This window comes from Castor canadensis, chromosome X (assembly GCF_047511655.1).
Source record: "Castor canadensis chromosome X, mCasCan1.hap1v2, whole genome shotgun sequence".
NCBI classification, from domain to species: Eukaryota; Metazoa; Chordata; class Mammalia; order Rodentia; family Castoridae; genus Castor; species Castor canadensis.
Genome location: NC_133405.1, coordinates 111,230,054 through 111,245,266, shown reverse-complemented (window position 1 = coordinate 111,245,266; position 15,213 = coordinate 111,230,054). Strand labels below are relative to the sequence as shown.

General features: G+C 38.7%; 1 pseudogene; it reads left to right on the top strand.

Moving 5' to 3' along the window:
• LOC109674873 (melanoma-associated antigen 11-like) overlaps positions 1-2,012 on the top strand; it is a 57,177-nt pseudogene extending 55,165 nt beyond the window's left edge.
• Positions 2,013-15,213: the final 13,201 nt, after the last annotated feature.

Below are 15,213 nucleotides of genomic sequence, written 5' to 3'. Positions count from 1 at the left end.
CCAGGGAAATATTGAAGGCCCAGAGCTAGGACAGAGGAGTCCATACACCCCAGAACAGTAAGGATCTTGCAGAGTTTAGCCCACTGGGTTGGGGGCAGTCTGCAGCCTGAGAGGAGGGAGGGATGTCTCAGTGCCTCTTATACCTGCTATGGGGACCAGAAGGTGAAGGTCTTGATCTGAGGCAGTGCCCTCAGGTTACAGAGCAGACAAGGACCAGGAAGGGTCAGCAGTCAAGGTGAGATGCACACCCTAAAAGTGTACCAAGGGCTCCACCCTCCTAGAACACAAGGACTCCCTCATTACCTGACCTCCCATGCCTTATTGGTAGCCTCACAACCTCAGGCTCTGAGTTGCCTGCCCCTGAGAAGCTGACTCACTTCTCTCAGGTTCTCAGGGAACAAGCCTACCAGGAAAACAGGAGCTTAGATGGCCCTAGAGCACCACCCAAAGAGAAGATCTGTAATAGGCCTTGTGAGAGCTGCCAAGGGTGCAGTTCTCAGCTGAGGCCACTCACATGTTCCTTCTTTCCCTTAGGCCTGTGAGTGAACATCACTGAGTTCTTGCCCTTATTCCTGCCTGCTGTACCCAACGAAAGTCATGATGCCTCATGGTCAAAAGAGCCAGCACTCCAAGGTTGAGGGAAGCCCTCAAGCCCAAAGAGAGGCTTCAGACCTGATGGGTATGCTGGTCCCCATGGCTGAGGAGGGGGAGGAGGTAGCAGTGAATCTGATCCCAGCCACCCTAATGGAGGTGCCTGCTGCTGGGACACCACATTGTCTCCAGAGTCCTCAGAGAGCCTCCTCTCCCCCTACTGCCATGGTCTCCACTCAGGAGAGCCAATTCAGTCAGGGCTCCAGAAGTCAAGAAAGGGAAGGTCTGTTCCCACGACACAACCTGGTAGATATTGTGTCCTTGCTGCATGATGCACTAGCTTTGGTGCCCTTTCTACTCCTCAAGTATCAAATGAAGGAGCTGACCACCAAGGAAGAAATGGTTAATCTTGTCATTGAATGTCACCAGGATTACTTCCCTGAAGTCTTCAGCAGAGCCTGTCAGTGCATGCAGCTGGTCTTTGGCATTGAGGTGAAGGAAGTGGATCCACTGACCACTCCTATGTCCTTGTCCCTGCTGCAGGAATCACATATGATGGGATGCTTAGTGATGCACAGGGCATGCCCAAAACAGGCCTCCTGATAATCATCCTGTGGATCATTTTCTTGGAGGGCAACCATGCCACTGAAGAGGTCATTTGGGAAACACTGAGTGTGATGGGGGCACTACATATATGGGAATTCAAGAAAGCTTGTCACTGAAAATTTTGTGCAGGAACAGTACCTGGAGTATCGGCAGGTGCCCAACAGCGATCCTGCTCGCTATGAGTTCCTGTGGGGCCCAAGAGCCCATGCTGAAACCAGCAAGATGGAAGTCCTGAAACACTGGGCCCAGTTCAGTGGGAGTGATCCCAGATCCTTCCCACTCCTGTATGAAGAGGCTTTGAGAGAGGAAAAAGAGGGTGTTTAAGCATGAGGTAAAGTGAGGCTACTAAAGGTGAATGGGGCTTAGATGACCTTCTAGGGCAAACACTCCAGGGTCACATTCAGTAGCCTCTCCTGCCCCACATGAAATGACGCCCCTTTTTCACTTTATATTTAGAGTGAAATATAAGCCTTCTGCTTAGTGGAGCACTACAGCAGGTTGAAGGGAACAAACTGTCTACCATTTTTGTCCTCCTGTTCTATTTGGGTGATTTCAGAGTTGACCTTCATTTCCTTTGGATTTTTTCAGATGTCCCTTTTAGTTGAAGGTTTAGCTTCGTAATAAAAGGTTATGAATGACAGTAGCCATGCATTTACTGCTGTTAATATAAGTTAGGTGTGAGTCTTGCTTAATTGTACAACCAATTGAGAAACCACTCGCATTTTGTGATCTGGAATAGGATGACATGGCATTGGATTAAATATTTCCTTGGAAATGGGAAAGGACTTAGCTGTAAAAGAGATGGTGTAAGGAAATAAAAGAATTAAAAGTTAATTCTTGCCTTATTATTTTGTCTTCCCTGTTACATTTTAAAAACCTAAGTTGACCTAGATTTCCTTGGCTATTTTAGTATCCAGGTGAAATTATATCTTAGCAAATATAAATCCCTGACTGTCTTATTCTTCAGACCTTTATTGAGCATCTGCTCTTTGGAAGGTCTTTGATTAGTGGTGGAGATACTAGCAAACTAGGATCAGCCAGTCCAACCCTTACCCATGGAATGGTAGGGTCTAGTAGAACTAGCAGCAATATTGGGAAGATAGCTTTCTTCTAAAACATCAAGAACAAGTAAAAGAGAGATGAAGAAATAGGACTCCAGGGGAGAGCTTCTGAGTATCAGTGCCGTGAGCCAAGACAGTTTAGGGCTTGGGGAAACTGCAATTCTTTTCATGGGAGTAAATTGTAATAAAGCTATGTGGTGGTCCAAGGCCAGATCCTTGTATGGTGTGACTTAGGGCTGGGAGAATAGAAAAATGCTCTGAGCAATTCCCTTTGGATGCCAGATAAGGCAGAGAGGAATCTCCTCCTGGGGCAGGTATGAGAGGTGCACCTGAACCCAGCATAAGAGGTAGGTTATTTATCCCCATCATGTGCAAGGATTTCCCAAGAGTTAAGGGTGAATATCTGGTGAAGTGAGACCTTAGTGGCTCCTTGCCAAGTGCTCATCTGCCTGGTTGGAAGAGCCAGAGCTAACTATAAAATGACATTTTAATTTGGTTTATTTTGAACAAAATTTAGCCAATTGTAAGAAAACACTAGATTTGGGGTGGTGAAGGAATGAATGAAAATAGTTATTTGGAAATGGAATATTATTACTCACCTTTAAAAGGAATGAAATTACATCATTTTCAAAAAAATGGATGGAACTGGAGATCATCATATTAAGTGGAATAAACCAGACTCAGAAAGACAAATACCATGATTTCTCTCATATGCAGAATCTAGACTCTCCCAAAAATGACATAATTGTTAAATGGGGACTATTTGGAGGAGGGGAATTAGGAGGAGGAGGCAGACGAAAGAAGAGGGTGATCAAGGTGGAAGGGAGGTGAATAGGGATAAAGGATGTATACATGAAAACAGAATAATAAAACCCATTAAAAATAAGAAAATATGTGTTTGGATGAAAAAGTAGCTGGGAGTAAAGGAAAGAGCTTCCCAACAAAGAAGAGTCCTTCACACCCCAATTTTGCAATGTGACCTTTAAGAGGGAATATTTCCTGAATTTTATTCATGAAATTTCATTTCAGATGACAAACTATTCCATGTCCTATGAAGCTGAATTTTCTCTGATATTTCCTAGAGAATAGTAAACTCATGATCAACATTCCAAGGTGGACAGGATTGGGATCAAATACCATTAGAAATAACAGCCACTGCCATTCACTAAGTTCTGGCATACATAAGACACTGCAGCAGGGATTTTACATACAAAACATGCATTTCATCAGTCATACTGGACAGGTTTTATCGAACTCACTTCACAGATGAATTGCAAGAGAATCACAGCATTGGGGAAATTTCCCCAGATCACTGGCTAGTAAGTGACAGGGCTGGAAGGAGATCTCGGGTCTTAATTCATCAGGAGCCTATGCTTTTCCTACTTCTCCCAGCCTAAGGGTGACCTTCTAACCCATAATCCATTTCTTAGCACTATGTAATGTCTCTCTGGTGACAAACAGATCCTGGAGGAGGCCAACATGCTTAAAGCAGCCCTAAAAAATGGTGACAGTGCAAATCAAACACAATTTAGGGATTATGTGTGGTTGGTTCCTTGAGACCTGACTCTGCCCCAGTGCAGGCATTTCTGTCTAGTCTCAGCACTTTCTTGCATGGTCATCTACCATGTGCCTTCCACTATGTCACCAGGCCCTTCCTTGCTGCCACCTCTGGAGGCTGTAAAGGATCACCTGTCCTCCCCCTGACACAGAGTGCTGCTACTCCCTGGTTCTCCCACATCTCACCCTCAGTCTGATCTGATAACTCTGGCCCATTGGCCAGAAAAGTTCACTCCATACTGTAAGTTTAGACACCTGGCCATCCCTACCTGGGAGTTAACACATTCTTTGCTTTCCCAGTGGGATGTGAGGAGACTTTGACTTGGCCGTTAATTTACCACCTCTTGGGCAGATGGAGTAGTTTTGAGGGCATTTGAATATTTGCTCTAGGACTTTTTTGTGTGTGGGGAGGGTGAGACCAGAACTTGAACTCAGGGCTTCATGCTTGCAAAGTAGGTGCTCTACCACTTGAGCCAAACCTCCAGTTCATTTTTCTCTGTTTCTTTTAGAGGTGGAGTCTCAGAAACTAGTTGCACTGGCCTGCCTCCAACCACGATCCTCCTGATCTGAGCCTACCAAGTAGTTAGTATCACAAACATGAGCCACTGGTGCCTGGCTATGCTCTAGGATTTGTTTTTTGTTTGTTTTTTGGTTGGTTGGTTGGGTTTTTTTGGTTTTTTTTTAACGACACCGGGGTTTGAACTCAGGGCTTCATTCTGTTAGGCAGGCACTCGTACCATTTGAGCCACTCTTTCAGCCTTGCTCTAGGATTTTTAATGAGCTTCTTATTTGAAACTGGGAACTGGATGCATAAACAGATCTTCTTTGGATGATCAGAACTTGGATCCCCCTCTTAAGTGTGACACTGGAATCCTCTTGGAAGTGAGAAATAGTTCCTTGGTGGCCATGCTAGTACAAATTTGTTTTTGTTACTGTTGTTGTTTTGGGGTTTGGGGGGACGGTACTGGGGTTTGAACTCAGGGCTTCATGCTTGCTGGGCAAGTGCTCTAACAAATTTGAAGAAAATTCTTTATTCACGGTCCTTCCACTGCTTCCTGTCTGGCACCTGCTCCACAGGAAAATATTGGCTTTCAGTGTCACTAATGTTCAAGTGTTCAGGAATGAGTGGTCATGATGAACATAGCAGAGACCCAGAGGTAAATAATTTACCCCTGAATGAAATGAAGGGAGAAAATTCTCATCCTACCAAGAGGATGGAGAGTATTTCAAAGGGAAGTACAGAAAACTGCTACTGAGTGAAAAAGGTGAACCCTCTCTGCTCATATTTACATGATCTTCTTCAAATGACATGGAATATAGTGTACAATTTAAAGACATCTGTCACATCTGTAGGCACTTAACAATTCAGAGAATTTCAAGGCAAACCTGGCCTTCTCAGAAACTTCTCCTAGAGATAAAAAGCATTGTTGCTTAACAAACCATAGTAGTTGCTTTTTGCCAAGCACTACTAGGTAACAGTTTCTGAAAGTAGAAGTATCCATCCACAACTTCTCTCCTACCTGATCTCAGGGAAACACTACTGACCACTGTAATTAGGAAAGGGGCATGTGACTATTCCTTACCACTGAAGTATGAGTAGAGGTGCTATTTGTCACATCCAGGCATTTGACAGCCAGTATGCCTTTCCATTCTTCTCCTGCCTTTCAATAGCAAACACAGCAGCCCCTCATTCGCATCATGGAACTACAAGATGAAAGCAGCCTAGATGTTTGGGGCACCTGAGATTGGAGACGTACTACCAAATGACACTTAAATTTACATGCCCACCAGAACAACCAGAACAATCTTTTATTGTCTTCAGTCATTCAAATACCAAAGTTCATCGTTTTATCAGCTAGCAGTTACTATAACTTATACACAGCTACTGTTTTCTGTTAGGTTATTTAAATGTTTTGGCTGCATAAATACTGCATTTATCCTTGTTGCAAAGATTCTAAAAATATAAATATATCATAAAGTGATCCTTTTCAAAATTCTTCTATAATTCAGTCCCCTCTGAGATCACCACACCAGATGATGAATCTGGTGTGTATCATTTTAGGCATTTTCATAAATACATGTTCTATAAAATATATTGATCACTTAACATACATGGATAATGGTGTATCTATTGATCTTATATTGGCCTTAACACTTAATAAAATAGATGCCAAAATTTTATTTCAAAAATTCTGTACTAATTTGTTTTATCATAAAAATCACAGATGATTTTAAATTCTGAAACGTCAACAAGATATCTCCCCCTTTTGCTTTGAGGCTCAAAGACACTGTAAAATGTCCAGGAGTCAGGAAAGGAAAACAAAGAGGACACCCTAGCAAAGGGTATTGGGAGGATTCAGAGTCTAGCAATGGCCAGCATCAATGAGAGGAAACATATACAAAACCAACTCAAAAAGCCTCAGGTGTCTGACACTCAGAGCTGTGGATCCAGAGCTCAACACAATGGGAAAGGGAGCAGAGGGGAAGAAGGAAGTACATGAATAGAGATAAGAATTATGGAAATCATCACCATCAGCTAGAATTTGCAATGAGGCCTAAATGGGAAGATTTATTGGATTATTGGACCAGAAGCACACCAGACCCCCAGTCCTCCCTTAGGATTCCCCTATCTATGTTAGGAAGAGCATAGCTTGTCCCATGTATCATTCTGGGTGAGCTGCATCTATTGACCATTTTAGTGGTGCAGAGCCCCTTGGCCAATGTCCCAGAGATAGAATATCCCCTAATGCCTACTGGGAGCTGATGTTTTATTGCCTGGTTTCAGTGGAGCCTCTCTGAATCCCACTATGTGATGGGGTGGGATAGTGACTGATGACTAACAGCTGAGACAAACCAAGAATACCAATGAGTAGTGAAAGGTAGTGGATCAGCTGCATGGATTAGGACACTGGAGGTAGGATGTCCAGGACTATTTACTTCAACCCCTTCATGGTTTGGGATGGGTGTAGACATAATTTGCAAAATGATCCAGATAGTGTCCCTGCCTTAGACTGCCTCCTACGACATCTGAGTTCTTGGCCTCACAGGTGGAAGGTGTCCTGTGGTTCTGAGTGCTGGCATACATTTCCTGCAGATCCTATCTGGGATAGAGAGTTGTCCCAAAGTACATTTACATGGTACATGGAAATCCAGTGGAGATGACACACACTTGTTTATTAATCTGGTTGGGATGAATAGAATGAAATATAGGAAACATTGTGCACCACTCTATTGAGAACATCCTTAATTCTAAGATGGTGTTTGGGCCCTAAGGGGAGAGGTTCACAATGACACTCAGAGTGATCGTTTACCAGGGGAATTCTGAAGGTAAATGTGTACAGTTAATAAGTGAACTATGGGTTCCTTCATGGAGGCAGAAGACCCAGACAGGGGCAGGCTCCACATTTTTTGAGAGAAAAAGATACCATTTATTTTGTATATACTTTTTGAGGTACTTTTGCAGACATCAATAATCAGTTTTTATAACTGTGCCTAAAAGGATAGAGCTAGCATAAACCAGAGTTGTAGTACAAATAAACATGAGTTTGTAATCTGAATCAATGTTCTTTTCTAACAACTTATTTATTAATGAATTTGTCATTTTTTCGGTAGTAATTAGGACCATCAAATCCCTCATACATAACAAGATCATACTTGGTACCTCTCCTCCTTATTACTATGTTTTTATTCTTTATATTAAAACGTAATGAGTAAGTGTTTACAAGTCACTATGGGGGAAACTTTTCTATGCATTTAAATCTATGTTTTTAAAAGGTGAAAGTAATTCTTGACTCTCTCCTATTAGTTCCTGAAGCTTAATAATTCAACCAACTAGCATAACCTCATCAATGCACTGAAGGTTAGAGAATTTTGTTTGTTTGTTTGTTTGTTTTGGTGGTGCCAGGGCTTGAACTCAAAGCTTCACATTTGCTAGGTAAGAACACTCTACTCCTTGAGCCATTCCACCAGCCCCAGGCTCTACATTTTTAATCAGTGAATGAAACTCTCTGGTGACCTCCCAAACATACCCATATCCTAAATCACTGGAAAAGTGATTAAGGACAGTCAGATATGTTAAATTTTCTGTATTGTATGAGTGATCTCTACCTTTAATCAAAAAGTTCTTTTAAGGGGGAAATGGTGAGAAATTTAAAACATGAGAATCTGGAATCATGACCATTAAGAACAAAGAGTAGAATAATGAAGTCACAAGCCCAGGAACATTGCCAGCTTGGAAAGCAGGAAGGAACCAACCTACTGAGTGTGTGTGTGTGTGTGTGTGTGTGTGTGTGTGTGTGGTTCTGTATTGGAACCCAGGGCCTCACATATGCTAAGCAAGCCCCTTACCACTGAGTCAAACCCCCAGCCCCAACCCTGCTGATTTTAACATAATAGGATTCATTTGGACCTCTAGCCTCTAGAATTGCAAGGTAATAAATTTGTGTAGAGAAAAGAGAATCCCTGCATACTGTTGGTGGAATGCAAATTAGTACAACCATTGAGGAAAATAACATGGAAGTTCCTGAAAAAATTAAAAGTAGAACTACCATGTACTCCAGCAATCCCACTATTGAGTATATATTCCAAGAAAATGAAAATTGTATGTTGAAGATATCTGCACTCCCACATTCATTGCAACATTTTTCACAGCAGTTAATAAATGGAAACAACTTAAGTGTCTCTTAACTGATGAATAGATAATGAAAATACATGTATACAGTGGAATATTACTTAGTCATAAAAAGAATGAAATCTTGTCACTTGTAGCAACATGGATAGAGCTGGAGATCGTTATGTTAAATGAAATAAGCCAGACTCAAAAGACAATTCCTCCATTATCTCACTCATAGGAAGTATCGAAAAGAAGTGGATCTCAAATTAGAGTGGAATGGTGGATACCAGAGGCTGTGGAAATGTTGATCTATGGGTTCTAAATTAGAGTTAGGAGAAATAAGTTCTGGTGTTCTGCTGCACAGTAGAATGAATATAGATAACATTTTTTTAAAAGCTTGAAGAAAGAATTTTTAATGTTTTCACCATAAAAATGATAAATATTTGAGAAGATAGTTTTGATTTGAACATTATACAATGTATACACATATCAAAATTTCACACAGTATAGTGATGAATAGGTAAAAACGTAGCAGTTAAAATTTTTAAAATTATGCTGTTTTAAACAGGGATATTTTTAGTAATGTGTTACATTGATGATAGAAACTAGTGCAATCTATTGAAGAACTATAGGTAATTCCCTTTAAAAACATAAAAGTGACTCCTATATTCCTTATTCAACAGAGAAAAAAAATGAGTAATTTTGGGTCTGGAGTTCATAGATCCCCTCAATTAACACTGTGTTCACCTATTAAATGAGTGCTATTTACATGCCTGGAGCTGGGTATGGTGGTACATGCCTGTAGTTCCAGTTCTTCAGGAGGCTAAGGCATGATCATCACTTGAATCCAGAAGTATGGGGTCAGCCTGGGCTCCATACTCCTTTCAACACAGTGAGAAATGATCCCTGCAAAATTGCAGATAAATGTGTAGTATATGTGGGTCCCACTGTGCCTCACCAACACAAAGAAAAACAGCTTGCCATACCCATCAAAACTTAGAATAGGCAGACACATGCAAACCAATAGTATATTTCCATCTCTCTCCTAGCCTCATCTATTGTTAGCATATTCCTGTGCATTATGTACTGCACTATACATTGCTACTACTTTTACTTTAAATAATTACTTCTTAATTCCATTTGCATACTAAGAAATCATCTTTATACTTACCAATTCCCAGTGCTCTTCATTCATTAGTGTGGATCCAAATTTCTGTCTTGTATCATTTTCCTGCCTGTCTGGAGATCTTCAATTTTTGCACCAACATGTGTCTGTTCGTATTTGATTCTGAAAAATAATTCAATATAATTCAAAAATAATTCATTTCATCCTTGTTTTAAAATATTTTTTCATTGGGTATAGAATTCTAGATTGATATTTTTTTTTACCTTCAGTACTTTAAAGATATTACTCCTCTCTGCTCTTCATTGTTTTAGACAGGAAATATGCTGTCATGTTGATTTTCATTACTAAATAGATAAAACATGTTTTCCCTCTGGATAATTTTAATATTTCTCTTTATCACTGGCTATTAGACATAATGTATTTTTCTTTATGCTTCTTTCCCTTGGGAAAGTATACAGTGCTCATTAATTTTGGATCATTTTCATTCAGTATTTCTTCAAATATTTTTTACTCCCCACATTTCTTCTCCTTTGGGGGGGTCTCCAAAGGCATTTATATTGGGCCACTTGAAATTGCCTCATAGGTCATTACTTTCAGTGTTTTCTTTTTTCTTTCTGTGTTATGTTTCGCAGGCTCTATACCACTTGACCCACACTTCCAGCCCTGTTCTGGAAAGTTTCTGTTGCTATATCCTCAATTTCATTAATCTTTTATCTGACTGTTTAATCTTCCATTAACATACACTATTATAATTTCTCAACTCGGAAACTGTAGTTTTCATATATTGAAGATTGTTTGGGGTCGTCTTTATATTTTCCATATCTCTACTTCATATTTTTATTTTTTCTATTTCTTGAGTATATGGAATTCAGCTTTAATAACTGCTTTATTATCCTTCTCTTCTATCTATCCATCTGGCTTGTTTGTATGTCAGTGATATTCATTGATTTTTCTTCCACTTGTTTATCCTACTATCCTGTTTCTTTGACTGCCAGGTAATGTTTGGATGCCAAATCTTGTTTGAGTGCTGGATATTTTTAATCTCTGTGAATAAATATTCTTAAGCTTTATACTGGGACACAGTTACTTAGAAACAGCAAGATCCCTTTGAGTCTTGCTTTAAGCTTTGTAATGTGAGATTGGAGCAGTGTTTGATCTACAATCAGTATTTCTTCACTACTAAGACAAAATTCTACTGAATACTCTAACCCAACACCCTATCAATTATGAGGTTTTGCACTTTACCTGATTGGAATGGGAACTATCTCTAGGTTTCTGTGAGCTCAGGTGATTTCTGGATGCACCTTTCTCTTTTCCAATAATTCATACTGCAAGCTAGAGCCATCTCAACCATCTTGGACTCTCAGTTCCATGCCCTCAACTCAAGGATAAGTCAGTGCCATCCTCTGTGCACTGTGAGCTGCAATTTCTTTTCAAGCAATAAGCTGGAGGCAATTGCAGGGCTTGCCTCATTTGTTTTCCATTTATCAGAAATCACCATCCTTTTTACCGAATACGCAATAATTGAAAAGTGTTGTTTCATGTATTTTGTTATGGTTTTTAGTTGTTTAAGGTTGGTGTATAAATTTGGTTCCTATTACTTCATTTTGGCAAAAATGAATTTAAAATCTAATTTCTATGTACAACACAGGCCCCAGTATTTCAAATCTATTTAAATTAAAACCAGGATTGAAAGACAGTGATACTCCTATGTATGTTCATAGAGACATACTTAGAACAAACTTAGAAGCAACAAAGCCTTTCTCTTGCTAATGGAAATACAATTGTTTTTCTTAATTTTCTTACCTGTGCTTTTAGTGTTTTCCAAAAATCTTGAATTACCCTTATAGTTACATAATATTACATTTTAAAATATAACATAGGCAAGCAAAAGTAAACATGTTTTGTTTAGATGTTTTTATTCCAATATACATCAACCTCTTGCTTTAGTCTCTGTTGTGCTAACCATTTACATAACTAGAAAGTAACAAGTATTTTGAAACACAATCAGTAGGCTATGATGTAGTTACCCAACTTCTTTCAGACTTTCAAATATAGTGCTACATACATAAGTTTGCACTTTGCTTTCAAAGCTCTCACTCAAAAAGAATATTAACTTACCATTTTAAAGAAAAATTGTATTTATATTTAAATTATATTCTATATATCATGATTCAATACAAGATTCATAAAAAGATCTGTAGGTAGGTAAGCATAGTAAAAGAAATTATTATGACTATATGCTTTATTATGCATGCTGCTTATATCTCCTTTCCATGTTCACAATTAACAAATGATTTTTGTATGCACTTCAGCCATTACCACCATTAATCCCAAAACCTGAAAATGTACATTTATTTAAACATTCCTTGATCTTTAAAAAGCATAGTATATTTGCATAAGAATGAACAGCAGTTTCCTTCACAGAAGATTATTACAATTTCTTAATGCATGGTTGTCATTCACAAAGTCAATCCAATATAAAAGGAGCCATAATTAATTACTTTGCTAATATTTCTTCTGTACTATTGTTGTTATGTACTCATCTCACATTCTTAATTTCTGCAATCACAATTTATTAATTTTGACATTTTTATTCTCAGACTATCTTAACAAAGTCATCAATTGTCTCACATTGTTATGATTCAATATTGGTTTTGTGCCCAAGGAATTTTCTCATTACTGTATTATTTACTCCATTTTATCCTTTGTAGAATTGCATTTTTTTCTTTCTGTGAGCACTTTAGTTTTTGTCCATAACATCTTATTCAAAAACTTGTAAATCCCTGATTTTCACCAAATTATTTTGATCCAAAAGTGTTTCCTTAGATTGTCTGACAAATATATGCACATAATATATTTCTTTGCAATGGAATAGTCATATAATGGTTTTGATTCTCTCCTTTTAATACATGGAGTCATATACCATTTTAAATTTCCCAGCATTTTCTTCTTATACAATAAAAATTGTTTCTTATTTTATATGTTCTCACTTTTTTTCTTTTATGTGAATTTACTACAAATCTAAATGTTTTTCAGGGTAGATTATATTTTTTAAAGATTTCTAGTTCATTTTTTATCATTTTTACATTTACTTACATGTATATACATTTTTTGGGCCACCTCCCCTCCACCCTGGTTCTGGGCAGAACCTGTTCTGCCCTCTTGTTTTCTGACTTTGTTGAAGAGAAAACATAAAAGATAGTAAGAAAAACGTAGTGTTTTTGCTAGTCTGAGATAAAGATAGCTATACAGTGAGATTCCAAGTGTTGTTACCATGCATATGTGTATTACAACCCACATTGTTTCATCTCTACCAGATCTGTTCACTACTTCCTAGTCCCCTTCCCATAGCGGTCTCTGCCAGTTTAAGATTACTATATTCACTTTTATACAGTGAGCATATCATCCACATTCAAGTTTTAGGTTTTCTTCCCTTTCCCTATTCCTCTTGTGTACGTTCTCCCCTTAGTGTGTGACCCATGTCCAATAACATTACTGCATTTGTTTTAGGTCTGTAATCCTCATATGGGGGAGAATATGCGACTTTTGGCCTTCTGAGCCTGGCTAACTTCACTTAAGATGATGTTCTCCAGTTCCATCCATTTACTTGCAAATGACAAAATTTCATTCTTCTTTGTGGCTGAGTAAAATTCCATTGTGCATAAATACCACATTTTCTTAATCCATTTGTCAGTAGTGGGGCATCTTGGCTGTTTCCATAACTTGGCTATTGCAAATACTGCTGCAATAAACACGGGTGTGCAGGTGCTTTTGGAATAACCTGAGTCACATTCCTTTGGGTATATCCCTAGGAGTGGTATTGCTGGATCATTATGGCAGATCTATGTTTAGTTTTTAAAGAAGCCTCCATATTGTTTTCCAAAGTGGTTGTATTAGCTTACATTCCCACCAGCAGTATATGAGTATTCATTTTTCATGCATCCTCACCAACATTTGGTGGTGGTGGTGTTCTTGATGCTAACTATTCTAACAGGAGTGAGGTGGAAACTTAGTGTGGTTTTGATTTGCATTTCCTTTATGGCCAGGGATAATGAGCATTTTTTCATGTGTATTTTGACCATTTGGACTTCTTCCTTGGAAAAAGTTCCATTTATTTCAGTTGCATACTTCTTTATTGGTTCATTAATTTTGGGGGAGTTTAGTTTTTTGAGCTCCCTGTATATTCTGGTTATCAGTCCTTTGATGTATAGCTAGCAAATATTTTCTCCCACTCTGTGGGAGAAAAAAAATTTCTTTTGTTTTGTGCAGAAGCTTTTTAATTTCACGTAGTCCCATTTGTCCATCCATTCCCTTAGTAGCTCGGCTGCTTGAATTCTATTGAGGAAGTCCTTGCCTGTACATACTGCTTCCACTGTATTCCCTGCTTTTTCCTCAAGGTTTCAGGTCTGATATCATGGTCTTTAATCCTCTTTGAGTTGATACTAGTACAGAGTGCCAGGTGTGGATCTAGTTTCAGTTTTTTGCAGGCAGATAATCACTTTTCCCAGTAACATTTGTTCAAGAGGCTGTCTTTTCTCCATTGTATGTTTTTGGTGCCTTTGTCAAAAATAAGGTGGGCATAGCTGCGTGGATTCATATCCGGGTCTTCTATTCTGTTCCACTTGCATTCATATCTGTTTTTGTGCCAGTACCATGCTGTTTTTATTGCTATTGCTTTGTAATATAGTTTGAAGTCACATATTATGATACCTCCAGCATTGCACTTTTTGCTGAGTATTGCCCTGTCTCTTGTGTTTCCAAATGAACTTTAGGGTAGATATTTCAATCTCTGTGATGAATGCCATTGGGATTTTGATGGAAATTCCATTAAACATATAGATTGTTTTTGGTAGTATAGCCATTTTTACTATGTTGATTCTGCCAATCCATGAGCATAGGAGATCTTTCTACCTTCTGTAATCTTATTTGATCTGTGTTTTCAATGGCTTGTATTTCTCCGTGTATAGGTTATTTACATCCTATTAAGTTTGTTCCTAGGTGTTTGACTTTTATTAAGACTACTGTAAATGGAATTGTTTTCTTGTATTCTTTCTCAATTTGTTCATTGTTTGTGTATAGAAAGGTTACTGATTTTTGTAAGCTGATGTTGTATCCTGCTACATTGCTGAAGCTGTCTATGGTATCTAGGAGTTCTTGGGTGGAGTTTTTGGGGTCTTTAAGTTATAAGATCTTCTCATCTGCAAATAGGGATACTTTGACTATTTCTTTACCTATTTGTATACCTTTTATTTCTTCTTCTTGCCTTACTCTCTACCTAGGAATTCCAGGAATATGTTGAGTAGGAGTGTGGAAAGTGGGCACCCTTTGATTGTGTGCAGTTGAATCAGTGCTACTCTCTGATTGTCTTTTCTTCTCCTACAGTTTAATACTTCCTGTCCTCTTGTGGTTTTGTTTGCTTTCATCTTCTGTGTGAAGAATTCCTTGTAGAATCTTCTGTAGTGGTGGCTTGGTGGTCATATATTTTTCAGTTTCTGCTTATCGTGGAAGACTTTTATTCCTCCATCAATTTTGAATGATCATTTTGCTGGGTAAAGTATTGTAGGGCTGAAATTATTTTCATTCAGTGCCTGATATACCACACTCCATGCCCTTCTTCCTTTTAAGTTTTCTGTTGAGAAATCTGTTATTTTGATGGG